We start from the raw sequence: 20,429 nt of genomic DNA, 5'->3' as shown, positions 1-20,429 counted from the left end.
TTTTGAGTGTCAAAATTTAGTTAACTCAAACGTGCATGCTTGCCACATAATCCCACACATTTAAGTGTCAAAATTTGGTGATCTTAAATTTGCATGAACATGCAAATATGACTCTATAAATAGAGTGATCAAGGTACATGGAACTTCTTCCTTCCAAAAAACTTGAGAAAAACTCTCACAAACTCTCTCTTCATATATACTAAATCTCTTCCAAGTTTGGTCACTCACTGGATTTCACAATCCCGTTCTAAGGCCGGAAAATAGTAGAGAAGACACTAGTGGTGGTTCGAAACCGGTTCGTGAGGAAAAAGGAATTTGAACTACAAAAGGTTAGTACTCAAACTCCTTGAGTTTTAATACTTATGAACATGCTAGTTATTTTTCATAATTGATGTTCTAAAAGTGCCTAAGATCCAAATTTCTTCCGCATGTGTTATATTAACACCATCAAGAGGGACCTCATACTTATGTGTTCATAAGCATAGGGATACTTCCCCAGAGACGATGAGTGTGGATGTGTACAGTATGATGATGGGAGTGTTCACGGAGAACATGACACCAAGGGGTTACGCTGACCTCTAAACACCGCTACAAATTAGCTTGACGAGAGAAGGTTAAGGGAAATAAGGAAATTAGTACCTTTTAAGTTCAACTTTTTTTTAAATATGAAAACTTTTAAAAACTTGTTAAAATATGGAGCCAAATAGTTTGACAAAAGTTTTAAATTTAAAATTGATGTCATGGACTCACATAGGTTGACATGGATGTCAAAGGGCAAAATCAAACTTTTATTAAAGATAAATTGGTGACACCGGCTTAAGCTAATAAGGTAAGTGGTCTTACTATAGGATAAACTAGAAATTGTATGAGTTACAATGTATGATGTATGAGTAATGATGATGTATGAGTTGTATCATATGATGTCGTATACTGGTATATGATGATGTATGAGTTATGATGCTTGATGATGTGCGTAATATATATAGTTTGATATATGACATACTTGATATGCTTGATGCACATTATGGCGATATGATGAATATGATGATTGCATGAGGTGTGTCTTAATATGTTGATGTTTTCCATATTAAGCATGTTATATGATGATGAGTGCCACATTGCATCATGTCGATAGATTAACATAGGACAGAACCCTAAGAACATAAAAATGATATTAATATAAATATCATCCGAGCATGTGTTACTTAATGTAACAAAGAGATGAGACGAGAGGGTTGTGTCAGGATAGACGATAAGATGGAAATTAGAGGGACCTCATGCATGTGGTGTGTTCATAAGCATAGGGATACTTTCCCAGAGACGATGAGTGCGGATGTGCGCAGTATGATGATGAGGGTGTTCATGGAGAGCATGACACTAAGGGGTTTCGCTAACTTCCGGACGTCGCTACAGATTACCTTGACCAAAGAGGGTCTAAAGGGTGTCTGAGCTCCCTGGGGATTCACACTTGCATATGTGGGTCGTGTGTAGGGAAGTACTACACATCCAATTTGTCCGAGACTAGAGGCCACCCCTAGAGAATAGAGATAGGTCCCAAGAGCATGATTGCATGGCCCCCTGGGCCACTTATTAAGTATTCTTCGAAATACTCAAGTTGTGTGCCACATCATTTTTTTAGGTAAGGCAAGGCGCACATGTACAAAGAACGGTAACATCGCGAACAGAGACTGTGGCACATGAATACGGTGACATTGATGATGTCTTCTTTTAAGAGTTATATTTCCGCATTAGAGATGAGCCTGAGATGTTGGTAGCAACTCTGAGTATCTAATAATTTAGAGGGTTATAGTAACCAATCTTAACTTTTCTTAAGAAATACCTATTAGAATCACTTGGATTTCAATATGAGCTTTAAGTCAAGTATGATTTAAGGGAATATGGAAGAAATAAGCAAACAACTATAAGGACCAAAATGGAGCGTATTTTTAGGAATCAAGCAACATTAAAATAACTCACTAAATAAACTCCAATGCTCATGAAATTTAAATGCTGGGCATATGACATGATAAAGTTATATGTGAAATTTGGTTGTAGTTGGATAAGGATAATTAGCTAAACCAAATAATGACGTAAAGTGACCATAATGTCCCTAATGTAACTTACCTTTGGTTCATGACCCATGTGATCGCCCATGAAACTTATAAGAGGTCTATTTCATGATGCCTAAGATTTTTATAAAATTTTAGAACCACTAAATCATGTTTGGGGTTTGAACAAAGTTTAAGGTGGTAAATAACAAAAATGCCTCTAAGGTTTCCTTAAGATATTTCAAAGTCGAAACACTCTCCTAACAACTCAAAATTTTAAGTAAGGTATCACAACCCAAATTTTTGGGCACTAAAAAATAAGATGTGATTGACAGACTATGCAACTTAACATGAATAGACAAATACCATAAAATTTAATACTATTTTAAACCATTCAACGTTTCCAAAGTCAACGTAATAACATACATGTATAAATGCTCAGTTTGCTCATAAAAGGAAGAATGAGATCGGGATACAAAAGATATAGATGATATGACAAGCTACAAAAATATGTAGACAAGACAGACACCTCTATGTGGCTACTAAGCTCCTGAGCACCCCTTGCTTCGACCAGAAGCGATGCACCTCAAAAAAATGTAGAAAAGGTTCAGTATATAAATATATCGAGTAATCAACCTATTTGTAGGCTCTAATTGCATCATCGTCCTAGTAAGTGATCACGAGCTTTACTCTACATTCTAGGCAGAGGACTCTTGCTTTATATAGTCTTGGGTAGCTTGCTTAGCCTACACAATAATAATCAGTATCTGCCGTTAAGACACCTAAAAAAACTCTCTCTATGAGGTGGGGACAACATGGTGAGTACTAGCTTGCTTGTCATCCATGGAAAGTTAGTTAGCGAACCCATCCCACAGGCCCATGCAGTCGCCTAGGGTTGGGAGGACAACCCCCTTAGACGTGCCAACTCCACTGACTACCTGCATGATCAACGCCCAACCACAAGAAAAATCTATCATGTAGGTTAATCCAATTGAACTACCATGTCTCATGTTCTTAACTAGCGTTATGCCTAGCTCAAAAGTACTATATTAAAGTGGAAAGAGAAATGGAAGCTCTGCATACACTATATTAGTTGTTATTGGCGTAGGCAGCTACCTTTGTCTAACAGGGTTTTGGTAGTGGTCTTCTAGGTTCATAGAGTGGTTTTGTGGCCTTTACATCAATTCATGTCAGGTTTCTCGGTTTGACAATCTTGACAAAGACTAGGATTTCAAGGGTAAGGGCCTCGAATGGCTTGGTGGGCGACACTAGTACCTGAAGAGCTACCTCTGGGGAAATCTCTAGCCACGAATCTCCTTCCCCTTTCTAGGCGGTTATGATGGTGGCATAACCTCATTGGCTTCTAGAGGTATCTCTTTATAACCTCGTCGGCTTCTTGAGGTATCAAACAGAAGAATTGATGGGTGAATACCAAATTGACACGTTATTTTGTAAACAGTAGCGTAAAAGTAATCTAATAAATCGATTATGCTGGAAAGGCACAAAATTCTTAAAAATTAATTCTCCAATTCAAATTCGGATAACTTACCTGACCATGGAGGGGCGTGTTGGCGGGCTGAGTCACAAAAGTTTACGACTCCCTACCCTAAATGTCTACGAGATCTAAAACTCGACTACTCTGATACCAATTTGTCACAACTAAAATTTTGGTATATCGAAAAGTAGGACATGACTAATGGACTTGCAGTGCAACAAGAATGTTAATTTTATGCAATTTTAAATCATTCAACAAATTTTACAAAAACCCATTTAATAACATCTACATGTACAAATGTTTCATTAGTTCATAAAAGGAAAAAAAAAAGATTTGATACAAAAGATGTATACGATCTGACATACTACAAAAATATGTGGACAAGACAGACGCCCCGAGTTGACGCCTCTCTGTGGTTATTAAGCACCCAAGCACCCCTTTCCTCGATCAAAAGAAAAGGTAGAAAGAGTTGAATAATAAATATACTCAATAAACAAACTACTGGTAGGCTCTCATCATATCTTTGACCTAGCAAGTGATCACGGGTGTTACTTCAATCTCTAGGCAGAGAACTCTGACTCTAGCTTAGCCTACACAGTGGTAATTGGTATCCGCTATTGAGGCGCTACCTTAAAAACTCGCTCTATTAGATGGGTAAAAAACATGATGAGTGTTAGCCTATTTATCCTCCATATGAGATTAGTTGGCAAACTCAACTTAATACTCGTCATCTATTTGCATCTCTTCGACATTGTTTGCTTCTTCAATAGAAGATCTAGTAAGAAATCGGACAATTATGCCATTCGGAATCCGTCTTCCTAAGGTAATGATGAAAGAGCTACATTCCTTACAAGCTAGCTCCCTGGAATATCTGGAGGAAGGTGGGTAGGTAATCCTATTTAGCTATCTCTGCCGAAAGATTCTCTGTGAGTTGGTCTATCTTGGTTTTCTTCTTTTTTCGGTATGCCGAGGAGCGAGCTTCGTCCATTTTCCCGGATTTCTGGAGGTAAACAACAAGGATCGGTCTCACTGCTTGCATGATCAACACCCAAACACAAGACAAATCTACCATGCAGGATAAACCAACTGAACCATCAAGTCTCATGTCACTAACCAGTATCACTCCTAGTTCAACGATATCATACCAGAGTCAAAAGGGAAGTAGAAGCTTTGCACACCTTTGTCTACAAGGACCTTGGTGGTTTTCTAGGTCCCTAGAGTGATTTGGCGACCTTGACATAAATTCACGTCTCTAGATTCCTCGATTTTGACTCATCGAGTCTACTTTGATTGGGAGTATTATGGCTACACCCTCTGATCGTCTCTCATGATTCTAACGCACTCAGGTTACTAGAGGCATTCAATCCTAGGTTATAGTCTAGTCAAACAAATGTTCACACCTTAGTCTTATTTTGTTTCTACTACCTTCACTCTACCATCAATCATCTAGAGTTAACGTACTATACATCATGCTTAGTCGCACATGCTAACGAGGTGATAACATTCATCAAGCACTAAAAATACATAAATCCTCATCCTCTGTTACAACATGATTAAGTACAAGTAGTAGAAAAACAATACCTTACATCATGTAAAGAATAGTCTAGTTATGCTAATAACAAGTGTGACGATTCTCATGCCTCTGTTATGCTCGAGTCAGTTGATTTCCTGTTAAATATTGAGGGTCATGTATTAGAATATATTATAATAATTAGTTATGGTATATACGTTAAATATTCGTAATTAGTTAATATTTTTTCATTTATGATTGGATTAGTAGTATATTTTATTTTATTATTCATCTAGTTAGTTTATGTTTTCCTTGTTTTTAGGTATTAGTTGGTAGCTTGTATTCTATTTAAACGTTGTGAACTTAAAAACTTGGACTTTAGATCCCACCTATGTTTGTTGCACTTTCGACCCCAATTCTATTTCTCATTCTTAACATGGTATCAGAGCCTACAACCAAACCCTAACTCAATCAATGAAGCTTACAGCCACCAATCATCCATCGTGATAAGTCCAATCCAGTATCATAAAAACCACAACTTTCTTCTTTCAACAGCTTCTAAACCATCGTCATTGCTTCCGAACCTTAAGTAACCACTACTAGTCCTTAGGTCACAAATTATAGTCCCCGACTAGTCCATATATCCCCGCAAGTCGCAGATCTGTGAGCCTAGCATTACCACTACTATCGCAATAGCCCCACTAGCTTTTATTGGTATCCCACTTGTTTTTCAAATTCAATAACTTTGATATACATCTATTCCGCAAACCTACAATTTTCACTATACCATCACTTTCCAAAATCCAAACCCACTATTCCGCAAACCAACCGTGTTTAAGGAAGGATTTTTCTATCATGACTTTGTTTTAGACTCAATTTCTGTCCAAACTAAGACTCACTAGTTCATCATGTCAGAAGAATCGAAAATTTCAAAGCAGAAGAAGAGGAACAATTGAAAAAAAGTGACAGAAACCAGAACGGAGGACGATGGATGAATTGAGATATATATCATCCTTCCACAAGATATATCATCCTTTTAAGCCCACATCTCCAAAGTGTTAATTTCTGGTCTTTATAGCGATTCTCTGATTGAGCACCGCAAATCATCAATATTTTTTCCTCTCAACAATAAAATCAAGAACATATTCATTATCAAGATGTTTGTGGTGAGCTATCCAGATTCCGTCATCAATAGGTAGCGTCCTAATCTTAATATGGTATGGATCTTGAATTGGCTACAGATATTCTCAATCATTCTACTAGACCGAGAACTGTGGTTGGCAAACTGTTCTCGATCATCCAATATCAAGAATATGTTATAAGCATCTTCAAATTTCTCACCAAGCTCAAAGGTGGCATATTTAAGATGTTCGTATTTTCTTTCACAACCTCTCAAGTGATCCAGAGAACCAATCTTGGTGTTATTATCCAACTTTAAAACTTTAGATGTTTATTTAATACATCATTATTATATTCACGATCAACTATAGTATTCTTTTTGTTCCAATCAAATTAAATGGGACAAATTACCAACCCTGGAGTAAATCATTTATGCATAAATCAAGAAGCAGCTATTCAAGTTCTGAGATACATCATAGATGGTCTATTTGTGAGTTTTGCATCTTTTTGGGAAATTTAATGATTTCTTGAGAAGTCTAAAAAGCAAACCAATCAAAGGCCGTCTATTTTTTGGTTTTGCATAAAATTCAATAATTATTTGAAAGTCAAAAAAGAAAACCAACGTGTCCAAATCATCAGCAAATACTTGTTTAGAGCAAATTTGGTAGATATTTTCACTATTGGGAAGACAAAAGTGTTATTGACCTACACTCTCTATTTGCCGGAAGACAAGTTGGGTGTTATCGACCTACACTCGTAAAGACAAGTTGGGTGTTATCGGCCTACACTCATAAAAACAAGTTGGGTGTTATTGACCTACATGCTCCAACTTGAGGGAGAATATTAGAATATATTATAATAATTAATTATGGAATATATATTAAATATTTGTAATGAGTTAATATTTTTTATTTATGATTTAATTATTAGTATATTTTATTTTATTCTCCTTCTTATTTTTAGATATTAGTTGGTAGCTTGTATTCTATTTAAACATCGTAACATAAATGAAAATTTGTACTTTAGTTCTTACCTATGTTTGTTGCACTCTCAATCCTAATTCTATTTCTCACTCTTACACGGCAAGAATGAACTCTTTTGATAGGGTTTAAAATAGCATTTTATATTTAATGCAATTAAAGAAATGAAAAGAAAAAAAAACTCAAAAGCTAAGAAAACTTAAATAAAACACGAAAGACAAAAAAGAGGGAAAGAAAAGAAAAATGGAAAACCCCAGCCCATTGTGAAATCCTAAAATCTAATTGAGATAAATCTGATAATCGCAACTCTCTCCCACCATCTCGGCAAAAATCTTGTGGCTCTTAAGTATGGCTTAGTTCTAAATTTTATGCCCATCTTTGCCATTCCCCTCCCTCTTTATCTTGCTTCTTTTTTAGATTTTGTTTAGTATTACGAGGTTTGAAGTGTGGATTGAAGTGTTATAGTAATTTTTCCTCTCAATCTAGTGATGTATAAGTCAATTTTTTTTGGTGCCGCAAATGACCCTACTCCATGTATATTGAAATTTTTTGCTGCTGAAATTTTTTGTTACTGCAATAACTTTTCACCCCACATCACTAGAGTAAGCAACATTTTAAGAGAAAAAACACTACTGATACTAATATATATTTGCAGCAGATAAACACACACTCCATCAATAATCAACATTTCAATGACCATGCTGAATAAACACATACTCCATCGGTGACCAATATATATATTATTCTGTTACAAAAATAAATAAATAAATAAATATATATATATATATATGCTACCGTAAGGAAAATATTTGTAGCTTTCATAAGCCACCTTTTAAGAGTATGAGTAATTTTTTGTAGGAGAATTATATATTACAAAACTTGTATTAAAATTTGGATAAAATAATTATAAGAATATATTGAATCTTGCGAGATAATTATGGAAATTAGAAAAATAATTCAGAACCTCTAATTTGTTTTCATTCTTTTAATTTTTCCTTGCTTATGGATTTTTTTTTTTTAATTTGCTTGATTAGTCCATTCTTAGGCATTAGACAACCTGCCAACAAATTATGGTTTAAGGTTTAGCCAACTTCTTAAAATGAAAGGTGTTAAACACATAACTGTAAGTTACAAATGAAGGTTTAAGGTTTAGCCAACTTCTTAAAATGAAAGGTGTTGAACACATAACTGTAAGTTACAAATGAAGGTTTAAGGTTTAGCCAACTTCTTAAAATGAAAGGTGTTAGAACACATAACTGTAAGTTACCTTGTTCTCGACTTATTTTTAGAAAGATTTGAATGCACTTGTTACACTAAGTTTTTACCTTGGTGTCTCTTTATATATATATTCATGCAGATGAACGAACCAAACACTGTTTAGTTTTAAAAGCATCCCCCCATCATTTCGATTCTGCCTGCCGAAGAAAGAGAAGAATAAGCTAGGAAGGGGCCCCTACCTAAGCTCGCGAGAAGGAGAAGGGCAAAAATACAAAGGCAAGACGCGCATTAGAGAGGCACTAGCAAGACAACGCGCAACACTCTAATCTAATGCACTAATGCTAATGCACGCCAACTACCCATAATCTAATGTGCTACTACTGCGCTATACTGCGCCAACGCTGACTATGCGCTTTATCCCTATCAGCAGCAGAGCTAGCCGAGGAAGAGAAGGTTGGGTTGCTCAGATGATGATGAAGACGTAGGCAAGAAAGTCACTGATGAGATTCCAACAGGTTTGTATAAGATGGGCATGGAAGCTCTCCTAAAATCAAAGATTCTCAAGACAGTATGCATAGAGAAGAAGAAAATCAGGCGCATAAGGTGAGGAGCGAAACAACAAGACAAATAGCTTGATCTTATTCACAAGAGTGAAAGAAGGGACAAGTGATTGACTGAAGGAGTGAGGTCTCTTTCTCGTTACCTCTGAAATGAAGGGAAAAATAGGGAGAGGTGAACAAGAACTTCCTAAGAATAACTCACATGAACCTATTCCAGAGTTTATAGTGAATAAATAGGGACAAGTTCAGGAGTTTCCCTTGTTTACTGTGAAAGAATAGAGGAGCAGGCAATGGAATTGTTCAACTGAGTATACGAGGTTCAGGGGAAGGAGCGAAGACGAAGACAGAGTTTAGGGCTCAATTCGGTCAGGAATAGAGGAAAAGAGGTCAATCAGGTTCGTGAAGTAGTTTAGAAGTTTACCGAGTTATATATATATATATATATATATATACACACATGTATTATGCTCCAACTTTAAAGATAACACAAATATACCAGAGTTATCGATATCTTCTTTTCTTAAATAGTGATTGTGAACCAAGTAATTGACGGTCCAATTGATCATCCTATTAAGCATACCAGAGCTTTCAAAATGTTCAACAAACATTGGTTCTATTTGAATTGGTATGAGAATATAAGTATCAATACACTTTATTTTTAAGACACATACTTAACAAAATTGACTTTGTCTATTAATGCTATGAGTATATGGAAGGAGCATGGAAATTTCCACAAGAAATGAAGAAAAGGAAGCCGGGTGCCAAAAAGTTTCTATGTCCATGTAAAGAGCGTAGGAATATGAGATATTATGATATTCAAACCATATGTGACCACCTAATCATTAAGTGAATGGACCCTACATATAATGTTTGGTATCATCACGGAGAAGTATGTGAGGAGGATGATGTTGAAAAAGAAGTCGATGATACTCTTATGTCGGAAGCAACCATCTTATATAAGAGCACATATATTGAAAAGGAGGACAAGAATGATTCTTTTACATCAAGGAAAGACAAAAATATTTCTCACTATATCCAAGAGGCAAACACTTTGTACAAACGATGTACAAAATATACAAAGATATCAGTAGTTGTGGCATTGTATAAACTTGTTCAAGGAATTTGACTTAGGCTACCAAAAAATTCATGCATGTAGAAGTGTACACCCAACTTGAAAATCCCATAACCCAACCCAACCCGACCCAACCCAAAATATAAATGTTGGGTTGGGTTGGATTGTGTTGAATTTCGATTTTGGGTTGGGTCCATTGTTTTAACTCGATCTGATTTGAGTTGGGTTCGTGTACCAAAAGAAAATGTTTGGGTCAACCTGATCCAACCCAAAAATATTAAAAAAAAAAAAAAAATTAAAGCCTGAAGGCCCAAAGTCACAATCTTATTTGGTCTCTGACCAAAGCCCAAGCCCAAGCATGAGCCTGACACTTCAAAACCCAATAATTACTTAGTGAAAAAAATCTCTCTCTCCCTCTCTTCTATGTGGTCTGGGTAGGCACCCTCCTTCTGCTCTCTGCATCCTTTAGCTTGAGGGAAATGCCTCCCTCTCTGCTCGTTTAAGGGAAATGGCTGTTTAAAATCATGTTATTTTAAATGAAGTTATTTTAAATTTCTACATAAATCCATCTGCTCTCTTCACTATCTCTATGCTCTTAGTCATTTCTACCTCTATGTTATTTTACCTGCTTCATTTCTACCTCTCAGCTCAAGTTCTACATAAGAGTTAAAGAAATCTACCTCTCTCTCTCCCCCCTCTTTCTTTTTGGTTATTCTCTTTTATGATTCTCGCTCTCCTCTCTCTCAGCCATACAAGATTCTCTCAGCCTCTTCTCTCACAACTCACCTCAGAGCCTTTTTCTCTCCTTCTTTATTTCACACCCCCAAAATACAAACCAACCTTCAGTCAAAATACAAATCTCTCTCGACACTTAGTCTCTCACAAGGAATTTGATCTCAATAGCATTCTCTCGCGTTCTTTGTCTTGTTTCTTTCTCGCGTGCCGTCTTTCTCTCTTTAGTGTCCTAGAACGCTATAACGGGTAAGCCTCTTCTCTTCTTGTTATATCCCCTTGCAAAGACTGATTGTATATTTTAACTTTGATGCATTCTATGATAATTGTTCATATTGGGTTAAATGTTTGAATCATAATAGTTCTATTTTACTTCTTATAGATCGGAAACAATAGTGCAACTGTATGTGCAACAAGCCCCAGTAATTATAATGCATCGAAACCACCATTGGCTGCACAATCTGAATTTAAGAAGAAGAAACCCAATAAATCAACTATGTGGGATCACTTTACAAGATTAGAGAACAATAATAAGAGGTGCAAGTGCAACTATTGTTCTAAGAAGTATGCTTGTCGTTATGGAAACACTTAAAAAATCAGTGTAGAAAGTACACAGATAAGGTGGAGGACAAAGGACAAACCACTCAAGTTTTCAACGTTCAATAGATGGGAAGGGTAGTAGTAATATTGTTACTTCATTATTTAGTTGAACAAGATGTATAGCACCATGTGTCAAGATGATAATTATGGATGAATTGTCATTTAAATTTGTAGAGAATGAGGGTTTCAAATTGTTGTGTAGTATTGCATGTCCTAAGTTTGACCCTCTGTCAAGAGTAACCATCGGTAAAGATATACTTCAGCTCTATCTAGAAGAAAAAAAGAAGTTGAAAGATTTTTTAGTCAGTCATTTCAAGAGGGTTTGTCTTACCACTGACACATGTACTTCGCTGCAAAACATTAATTACATGGTAATCACCGCACATTTTATTGATTCAAAATAGAATTTGCATAAAAGAATTCTCAACTTTTGACAAGTTGCTACCACAAGGGAGAGACTATTGGCAAGATTATTGAGAGTTGTTTATTGGAATGGAGAATCGATAAGGTTTTCTCTATCACAGTCGATAATGCAAGTTCCAATGATAAGGCTTAGAAGTTGGAATTCACTTGTCTTGGATGGAGAAATATTACACATGAGGTGTTATGCTCACATAATTAATTTGATTGTGAATGAAGGCTTAAAGAAATGCATGACTCAATTTCTAGTGTTCGCAATGCCGTGAGGTATGTTAGATCATCCCTCAAGAGATTGACAAAATTTAAAGATCATGTTGAACAAGAAAAAAATTAAATGTAAAGCACTTGTTTGTTTGGACGTGGCGAGTCGATGGAATTCTATTATTTGATCCTTGATCATGCCTTGAAATTTGAAAAAGCTTTCAAAGTATTAGAGGAAGAAGAATTAGATTATGTTGATTACTTAAAAGAGGGTGATCATGGAAACAAAAGAATAGGGCCACCAACCATTGATGATAGGGAAAAAGTTGTTTGTAAAGTTTTTGAAGGTTTTCTATGATATCACTACGAAGATAAGTGGTTCGTTATATGTGATTTCTAATTCTTATTTTCATGAACTTGGGTATTCGAGAAATTTTAATGAAGTGGAATACAAATGTGAACTCTCTTTTAAGTAACATAAGTTCATAAGTATGACAAATATTGGGGCTAAGTGGAAAGAATTAATAAGCTGATATTCATAGCAGTGGTACTCGATCCTCGTTACAAATTGGATTACATATCATTTTGCTTTTCAAATATTTATGAAGATGTTATGGCTAAACTGATGATGGATGGGATAAAAAATTATTTAATTAATTTGTATGATTACTACAAGGTTTATGATAATGCTCCCGATCATCATCAATCTGAATCAAGACTCACTTCTAAGTATATGAGTATGGAGATGAACACAATTGCTGAAGAGAATTTGAGTGGTTCAATATTAGTATTATCAAGATACAAATGAAGAAGAGAAAAGCAAAATTCACTCGAGTTAAAGAATGATGTGGATCGATATTTATTTGACTCTAGTGAAGAACTTGATGATAATTTTGATGTTTTGGCATGGTGGAAAGCAAATGAGTTTAAATATAGAGTTTTATCGAAAATTGCCCAAGATGTTTTGGCCGTTCCAGCGTCGACTGTATCTTTTGAATCAACATTTATTACGGGTGGGAGGATTCTTCATTCTTTTAGGAGCTCTTTGACACCTAAGACAGTGAAGCTCTGATATGTATACAAAATTGGATCGGTAGAAAATTAGTATCGATAGATATTTCTCAACAACTTGAAGATTTGGAGATTTATTCTAAGATTGAGACAGGTAACTCCAAATCTATTTATCATCTATTTCGTAAGATCGTATTCTATAATGTTATATCACAATTTATATTTTATTTTTAGATGATTTAAGATCTTCAAGCTCTACTAATGTCATGCAAGAATAATTATTTTTCAATGAAAGTAAAATATTTGAAGTTAAGTAAGCTTTATCCAAACAATCTTAGAACCATGCTAACTTCCAAGATACTTTTTTTTTGGTGGGTTGAAGTTAAAATAATTATTTTATTATTATTATTTATTAATTTAATTTAATTTTTTTTTGTTGGATAGTTTTAACTTTTTAGGTATTTTGTTGAATGTTATAACTTTGGAATTAATTCATTGAATATTCTTTACACAGTTATAGGTGAATTTGTAGGCATTTTGTTGAATGATTATATATTGTGAATGGAGATAATTTAATTAGATTTGGTAGCTTTGTAATTGATTCATTGCATATTTTTTTACATATTTATAGGTGATAATATGAATGCAATAGAGAATTTGATACTTTTGATCTATAACTTATAAGTAATTGTTTTATCATTTTAGGTAATGTAAATTAAATTTTTATAATTTTTTTTGGACCAACTCGAACCCAACCCGAAAATAGAGGGTTGGGTTAGGTTGGGAAATTTTTTGGGTTGGGTTGGGTTGGGTTACCGATCCAACCAACCCGAACTTTTTGGTTGGGTCAAAAAAATCCTTCAACCCAACTCAACCCGGACCATGTACACCCCTACATGCATGTGTCAACGATTGTTGTCTATTTAGAAATGAGAAAGAAAAGATAGAAAGTTGTCCTCATTGCAATACTTCAAGGTGGAAGGTTAATAGACAAACAAATGCAATCAAGCAAGGTATACCTGCTAAGGTATTAAGATACTTTCCTATCATTCCGCGACTTAAACGAATGTTTAAAATATATGAAATGGGTGAAAGTTTATGATGGCATTCACAACATAAAAGTACTAATGGAAAGATTCGACATCCAGTTGATTCTGTTGCATGGGAGTTGATGGATAAAAAGTGGTCTGAGTTTGTTATAGACTCTCATAATCTTAGGTTAGGCCTTGCTACAGATGGTTTTAATCCATTCTCCAACATGAGCAGTCGATATAGTTGTTGGCCAGTCATGCTTGTTACGGATAACTTGCCTCCTTGGTTATGTATGAAAAAGGAAAATATAATGTTAACATTGTTGATTTCTAGCCTAAGACAACCAGGAAACGATATTGATGTCTACTTACATCCTCTTGTGGAAGATTTACAACATCTATAGAAAGGAGTACAAGCCTATGATATTGCAATTTAAGAGCAATTCTCATGTGGACTATAAATGATTTTCCAACATATGGAAATTTGGCTGGATGAACCACAAAAGATAAATACGCATGTCCAATTTGTGGAGATAATACTCGGTCTCTTTGGTTGAAGAATGGAAAAAAGTATTTATATATGGGGTCGATTCTTGTCAAAGTTGCATCCATATCGAAGGAAAAAAACATGGTTTGATGGAAAAATAGAAGAAGAATTACCTCCTAAAATTGCAAACATTCCTATTTTTCTGAGTTTCCTTGTCCTAAAACCCTAAAATGCAAATGTCTTCATATTATTTTTATATTTCTATGCCCAACCTTCTACTTCCCTGGAAGATGATTTTCCCTCCAAACTTTCCTCTTGAACCTTGGGGTTGCTCTTCGGAGGAAGAATCGGGTAAGGAAGGCAAGGTTTTTGGAATAGGGTCGAGCCGCAGATGCATATCCAGGAGCTCCGGCAGCTTCGCACGCGTACACAGTGCGAAATCGGCTCGGTTCCGTCAATTCCCGAAGCTCGACTTGGCGGCTTAGTTGGCTGGTTCGGCAACGAGGCTTAGCGGCAAGGTATCACTATAATATATCGATTCCAAGGTTTTTGGCCCTTCTGAAGCCGTTTTGCCCTTAGTTTTACCCATCCGAGGTTAGTATGATTCCTAAACGTTAAAGACAGATTAGGTCGAGGGTTTATTTTGATAAATAGCATAAGGTTTAGCTAGTTAGGTCGGGGGTTAAATACCCTTTCATAACATACCCTAGTTAAATACATTAGGTCGGGGGTTAAATACCTTTTCATAACATACCCTAGTTAAACCTCATGCTATTTATCAAAATAAACTCCCGACCTAATCTGTCTTTAACGTTAAGGAACCATACTGACCTCGGATGGTAAAACTAAGGGCAGAAACGGCTTCGGAAGGGCAAAAAACCTTGAAATCGATATATTATAGTGATACCTTGCCGCTAAGCCTCGTTGCCGAACCGGCCAACTAAGCCGCCAAGTCGAGCTGCAGGAATTGACGGAACTGAGCCAATTTCGCACTGCATACGTGTGCGAAGCTGCCAGAGCTGCTGGATATGCGTCTGTGGCTCGACCCTATTCCAAAAACCTTGCCTTCTTTACCCGATTCTTCCTCCGAAGAGCAACCCCAAGATTCCAGAGGAAAGTTTGGAGAGAAAATCGTTTTCAAGGGAGGTAAAAGGTTGGACATAGGAATATAAAAATAATACAAAGACATTTGCATTCTAGGGTTTTAGAATAAGGAAACTCAAAGAAATAGGAATGTTTCTATTAGATAATAAAAGTCAATCCTTCTATTTTCGGGGAGATTACATTTAATTATTTATTTTATTTTTAGGTAATAACTTCGTTGTTGAAAATTACTGCGAGAATAAATGCATAACACAATATCTTGTCATATATAGGAATAAAAATAAAAATCAACCAAATAAGGCAAAAATGGAAAATCTGAATCGTTACATTATCCTCTCCTAGAAAGGACTTTCGTCCTCGAAAGTCTCTGAAGCCAGAAACAACTCTAGATACTTTTCTCTTATCCCATCCCCTTGTTCCCATTACGTAACTTCCCCTACTAGTTTCCAGAATCCTTTGTGCCACCTCCCAAGCAATCCTTGGCCATGTGGTCCTTCTTTCCACACCGAAAACAGGCTCTAATGTGACCTAAACATTGACCCCAGTGATTTTTCCCACACTTATTACACTTAGGCTTGTCATCTAATTTGTTTTCATGTTCGTGACGACGCTTTTGTCCTACTGACGATAAAGGGGTTTCCCGTGAACAGGCTGCTCTACAGAATCATGTTCATGACGACGCTTTTGTCCCACTGACGATAAAGGGGTTTCACGCAAACAGGCTGCTCCACAGAATCCTCTCGTCTCTCATTACTCCCCTTCCTATTCCTCTACTCCTAAGTGGGGGCCGTCCCCTAAGACCTCCTCCTCGAGTTCTAGGTGGCATCTAAACAGTGCACGTAACTACTAACTCACATACTTATCTAATAGATTCTATAACATTCGTAGTCATACAAATCACTCATACATTTAACTATATAGCATCATCATAACCAGCCGGTAGTATATGACATATAATAAATCATGCAACATATAACACATGGATATCATATCATGCATCACAAAATACACATTCACTATTGCATACATCATTTAACTAAGAAGCTTTACTTCTAAAAAAAGGCGTACCTCACGGTGAGGACGCGTTTGCTGGAGGACCATGGAAGTACGTTAAGCCTACATCGTAAGCTAGTCTACAAGATCTATAACCTAGGGCTCTGATACCAACTGTAACGACCCAGATACACCGCTAGCAGATATTGTCCTCTTTAGGCTTTCTCTTTCGGGCTTTCCCTTGAGGGCGTCGGGCTCGCCCTCAAGGCTTTAAAACGCGTCTGCTAGGGGAAGGTTTTCACACCCTTTTAAATGGTGGTTTGTTCTCCTCCCCAACCAATGTGGGACATCACAAAATTTATGGTGTGCACAAGTCAAAGGTGGAAGAAGTGATCCATTGATATGAACCAAGAGACATCAATCATACAATATGCTTCAATGAAGATGTGAAGAAAAGGTTGTCAAAATTATCAAAAGATGTTTCAATTCATGCTACATTGAAGAAGAATAAAGTTTGATTGTTGTAAATTTTGGGTGGGTTATAATGTAGAGTTATTGTGTTTTAAGACTTTTTATTTAATTTCGGTTACATTTACATAATGGCTAATTATGGCCATAAAGTGTGAATGTTACAACTTTTGGAATGCCTTTAATAGTTTCATTTTGAGGCTATATAAAACCATCTATGTTGTATTTGTAATAAGACTTGGAAAATATATTAAAAGAAGCATTTGTGCTTTTTCTTAGCCAATGGCTGAGTTTCTTTGCAACTCTATGTAGTTTAGGTTGCATGTAGAATCATTCAAGCTCGACATGATCAATCTTGCTTGTGGAGTGATTCGAATCTCAAACAAGTGTTCTTGTGTTGAGATATTTGATCAACAAGAATCATTCAAGCTAGACATGATCGATCTTGCTTGTGGAGTGATTCGAATCTCAATCAAGCGTTCTTCTTGACTTGAGATATTCGATCGACAAGGTAATCCGAATCTTACTCCCCTTGTAGTGATTCCTTATCGTATCATCCATTTTCTTCGATCTACCCTATTGAAAGGTTGACAAACCCTAAATTTATGGTGTATTTTATTGAGTCTAAGTTATTAAGTTTCAAACTTTGGCCACTAGCAATTTGAAATGTAATTTATTGGGTAGGAATTACCAATACACCACAACTGGGATGTCATGCATGTAGAAAAAAATGTATGTGAGAGTATTATAGGTACATTCTTAGATATAAATGGAAAGTCAAAAGATGGAAGTAATGCAAGAAAAGATTTACAACTTTTGAAAATTCGGCCAGACCTATATCCTCAAGAGCGAGGTGGTCAAACTTACCTACCTCCTGCTCCACATACATTGTCGAAGTTTGAGAAGAAATTATTTTGTTCAAGGTTGTATAATCTAAAGTTGCATGATGTATACAGTTCCAACATTTCAAAGTGTGTATCATTACAAGATTGCAAAGTGATGGGAATGAAATCTCATGATTGTCATGTATTTATGCAACAACTTTTATCTGTGGTGCTTAGAGGCTTGCTCCCGAAAGGTCCCAGACATACAATATATAGGCTATGTTCATACTTTAATAGACTATGTCAACGTGTCATTGATAGAGAAATTATGTTACAGCTTGAAAAAGAGGTAGTGGACATTTTATGCCTTCTTGCACGCTCTCAGGTGTCTGTTCTGGGGCTTAATCTTGAGCAGGCTCAGACTCCTCTAAAGCCCTGGTGGCTCTACTACCCCTCCTCCTTTTAATCTTAGGTGCCATAGTATCTACGTTGGTGTCATAGTATCTACGTTGGTGTCATAGTATCTACATTGTACAATAAGCAGGTTACTACATGTCCAATCCAAACCTTAACCATAACGGTCTATGGATTCATGTCACATCATGAAAAGTTAAACTACAATAAGACTACAGCTATTACTACCCCTTGTAATTTACTTCCCTGGGTTACCTGATCGAGGAGGAACATGGCTACGAGCTGAGCTGCAGAGGGCCCAACTGACACTCTAGTTAAGGAAGGTCTACAGGACCTAACAACCTGGGGCTCTGATACCAAAGCTATAACGACCGATCTTCAAAAATACCAAATCACGGGTCGCCACGTGGACTCATGAGTAAAAAAAAAATCTTTCAATACTTCTTGTTCTTTGAACAAGAGACTAAAAGTTAAAAGTTGCGTGATATATACATTTCAAAAAAAGACTGCACATAACGAGAATCCACGGAGTCACATCAAAAGAAATGGTTACAAAATATCGCAGGTTTTCAAAAAACGTCAAAATCATAACCAAAACGACATGGGAGAAGAGGACTCAATCTAAGGGTCCCCTTCTGCAGCTGCACGACTCCACACGTCCCCGCCACCGACACAAATCTACTTTTCTCCTGAATCCTAAGTTTTATGGTCAAATAGTCGCTAGTTAGAGACCTAGTGGTGTCTAGCAACATCTTACTGTTCCTAAGATCAGTAACTACCTGCCACTGTGCCTTTCAAGGCCGGGTCCGTCACTACCTGTCTTACGCCCTTGTCGGCTCAGATCAGTAAAACTACCTGTCTTAAGAACAATAACTACTTGTCCTTATGCCGCTTGGCTGGATCAGTAAAAAGGTCATGGCTCATCCCACTAAGCACCTCTAACATGCTATCACAGTAATATACTGTGATTACCCCCCTTGTGGGTGACTACGAAAACGGTACACTGTCATCTATGTGCTTCATAACTTATGATAACTAGCACCTAATAAATGATCCAACTCACAAAGGGTAACCATGGGCTACCCAAGCCCCACACCAATGCCTAACAAAGAACCACAGCAACAACACGTCACCATGCTACATCACATAATAACCATCTAGCTCAACATAAAAACATACCATCTCAAACGCCTATCAGCAGTTTCACATTCATGCCAACGAATGTATATAACCATAACGACAATCAAAGTACATCCACACACATTATCGAAGTACCACCTCCATGAACTAACTTTATCCATTCCAAAATACGGTACTAAATTATTTGGGCACAAATCCAAACCGACTCCTACAAGCAATTACTTAAAAACTTGCTCTAGATGGTTACTTACCTGATCATAGACTTCCCAAAACTTTATCGAGTCTTCAAGTGTCCCCTTGACTAAGCTAATTGGAATTTTCCTATAATAAGGCATTATGGAATGTGTGAGTCAAGTACATAAGTCTGAATAAAGACGAAGGAAATGGTGTGAAATGGAAAAAATCGAGTTTCGGTTCTGTACATGTGGGTCGGGTCGGGTCGAGTCAGGCCGTGCCCCCTCAATTTTCGGCCTCTTTGTCCCACCTTCTTCTTGATCTTCCTTTCCTCTCAGCACCCCATGTCTTCTTCTTCACAAGGACTCACCAACTTCCCTCGACAATAATCTAGGTACACCGATCCAGTGAAATGTATTAGGGTTTTGGAAAGGAACAACGAAAATCACACCACTAGGGCTTACCGTCGGCGTTCTCCCTTCCTCAACCGTTTGGCCCCACCATTGCTGACGAGCGCCTCAAGCTCCGTTGTTCGTCTCCTCCACTCAACCCTCTCCTTTGTCTTCTCTTTCTTCTTTTTCTCTTTTCGTGTTTGCTGTCTTTCTTTTCCTTTCCTTTTTTCTTTCTTCTTTTCACTTTTACTCTCGGCCGTCTTTCTTTTCTTTTCTTTTTTTTTAAAAAAAAAACCCTAAAAGAGCAGTACAGTTGACATTTCTCTCTCTTCACTTATTGCAATTCTTACATTAACTTACATCAAAGTCAAAGGATATTTGTACGTGAACCTTTCATCTTGGCCTCACAAGCCAAACACAGGTTTTATGTTAGAGA

At 36.6% G+C, this 20,429-nt stretch overlaps 1 long non-coding RNA gene across 1 annotated transcript; it reads right to left on the bottom strand.

Annotated features, from left to right (window-relative positions):
* Positions 1-19,279: 19,279 nt before the first annotated feature.
* LOC111436597 lies at positions 19,280-20,162 on the bottom strand. The gene is made up of 3 exons (XR_002709277.1): positions 20,066-20,162; positions 19,850-19,991; positions 19,280-19,748 (listed from the first exon to the last, which is right to left on the bottom strand). It is a non-coding gene; the product is annotated as an uncharacterized LOC111436597 (long non-coding RNA).
* Between the last annotated feature and the right edge of the window lie 267 nt (positions 20,163-20,429).

This window comes from Cucurbita moschata, unplaced genomic scaffold, assembly GCF_002738365.1.
Source record: "Cucurbita moschata cultivar Rifu unplaced genomic scaffold, Cmos_1.0 Cmo_Scf00056, whole genome shotgun sequence".
NCBI classification, from domain to species: Eukaryota; Viridiplantae; Streptophyta; class Magnoliopsida; order Cucurbitales; family Cucurbitaceae; genus Cucurbita; species Cucurbita moschata.
This window is presented reverse-complemented; position numbering and strand designations above follow the sequence as displayed.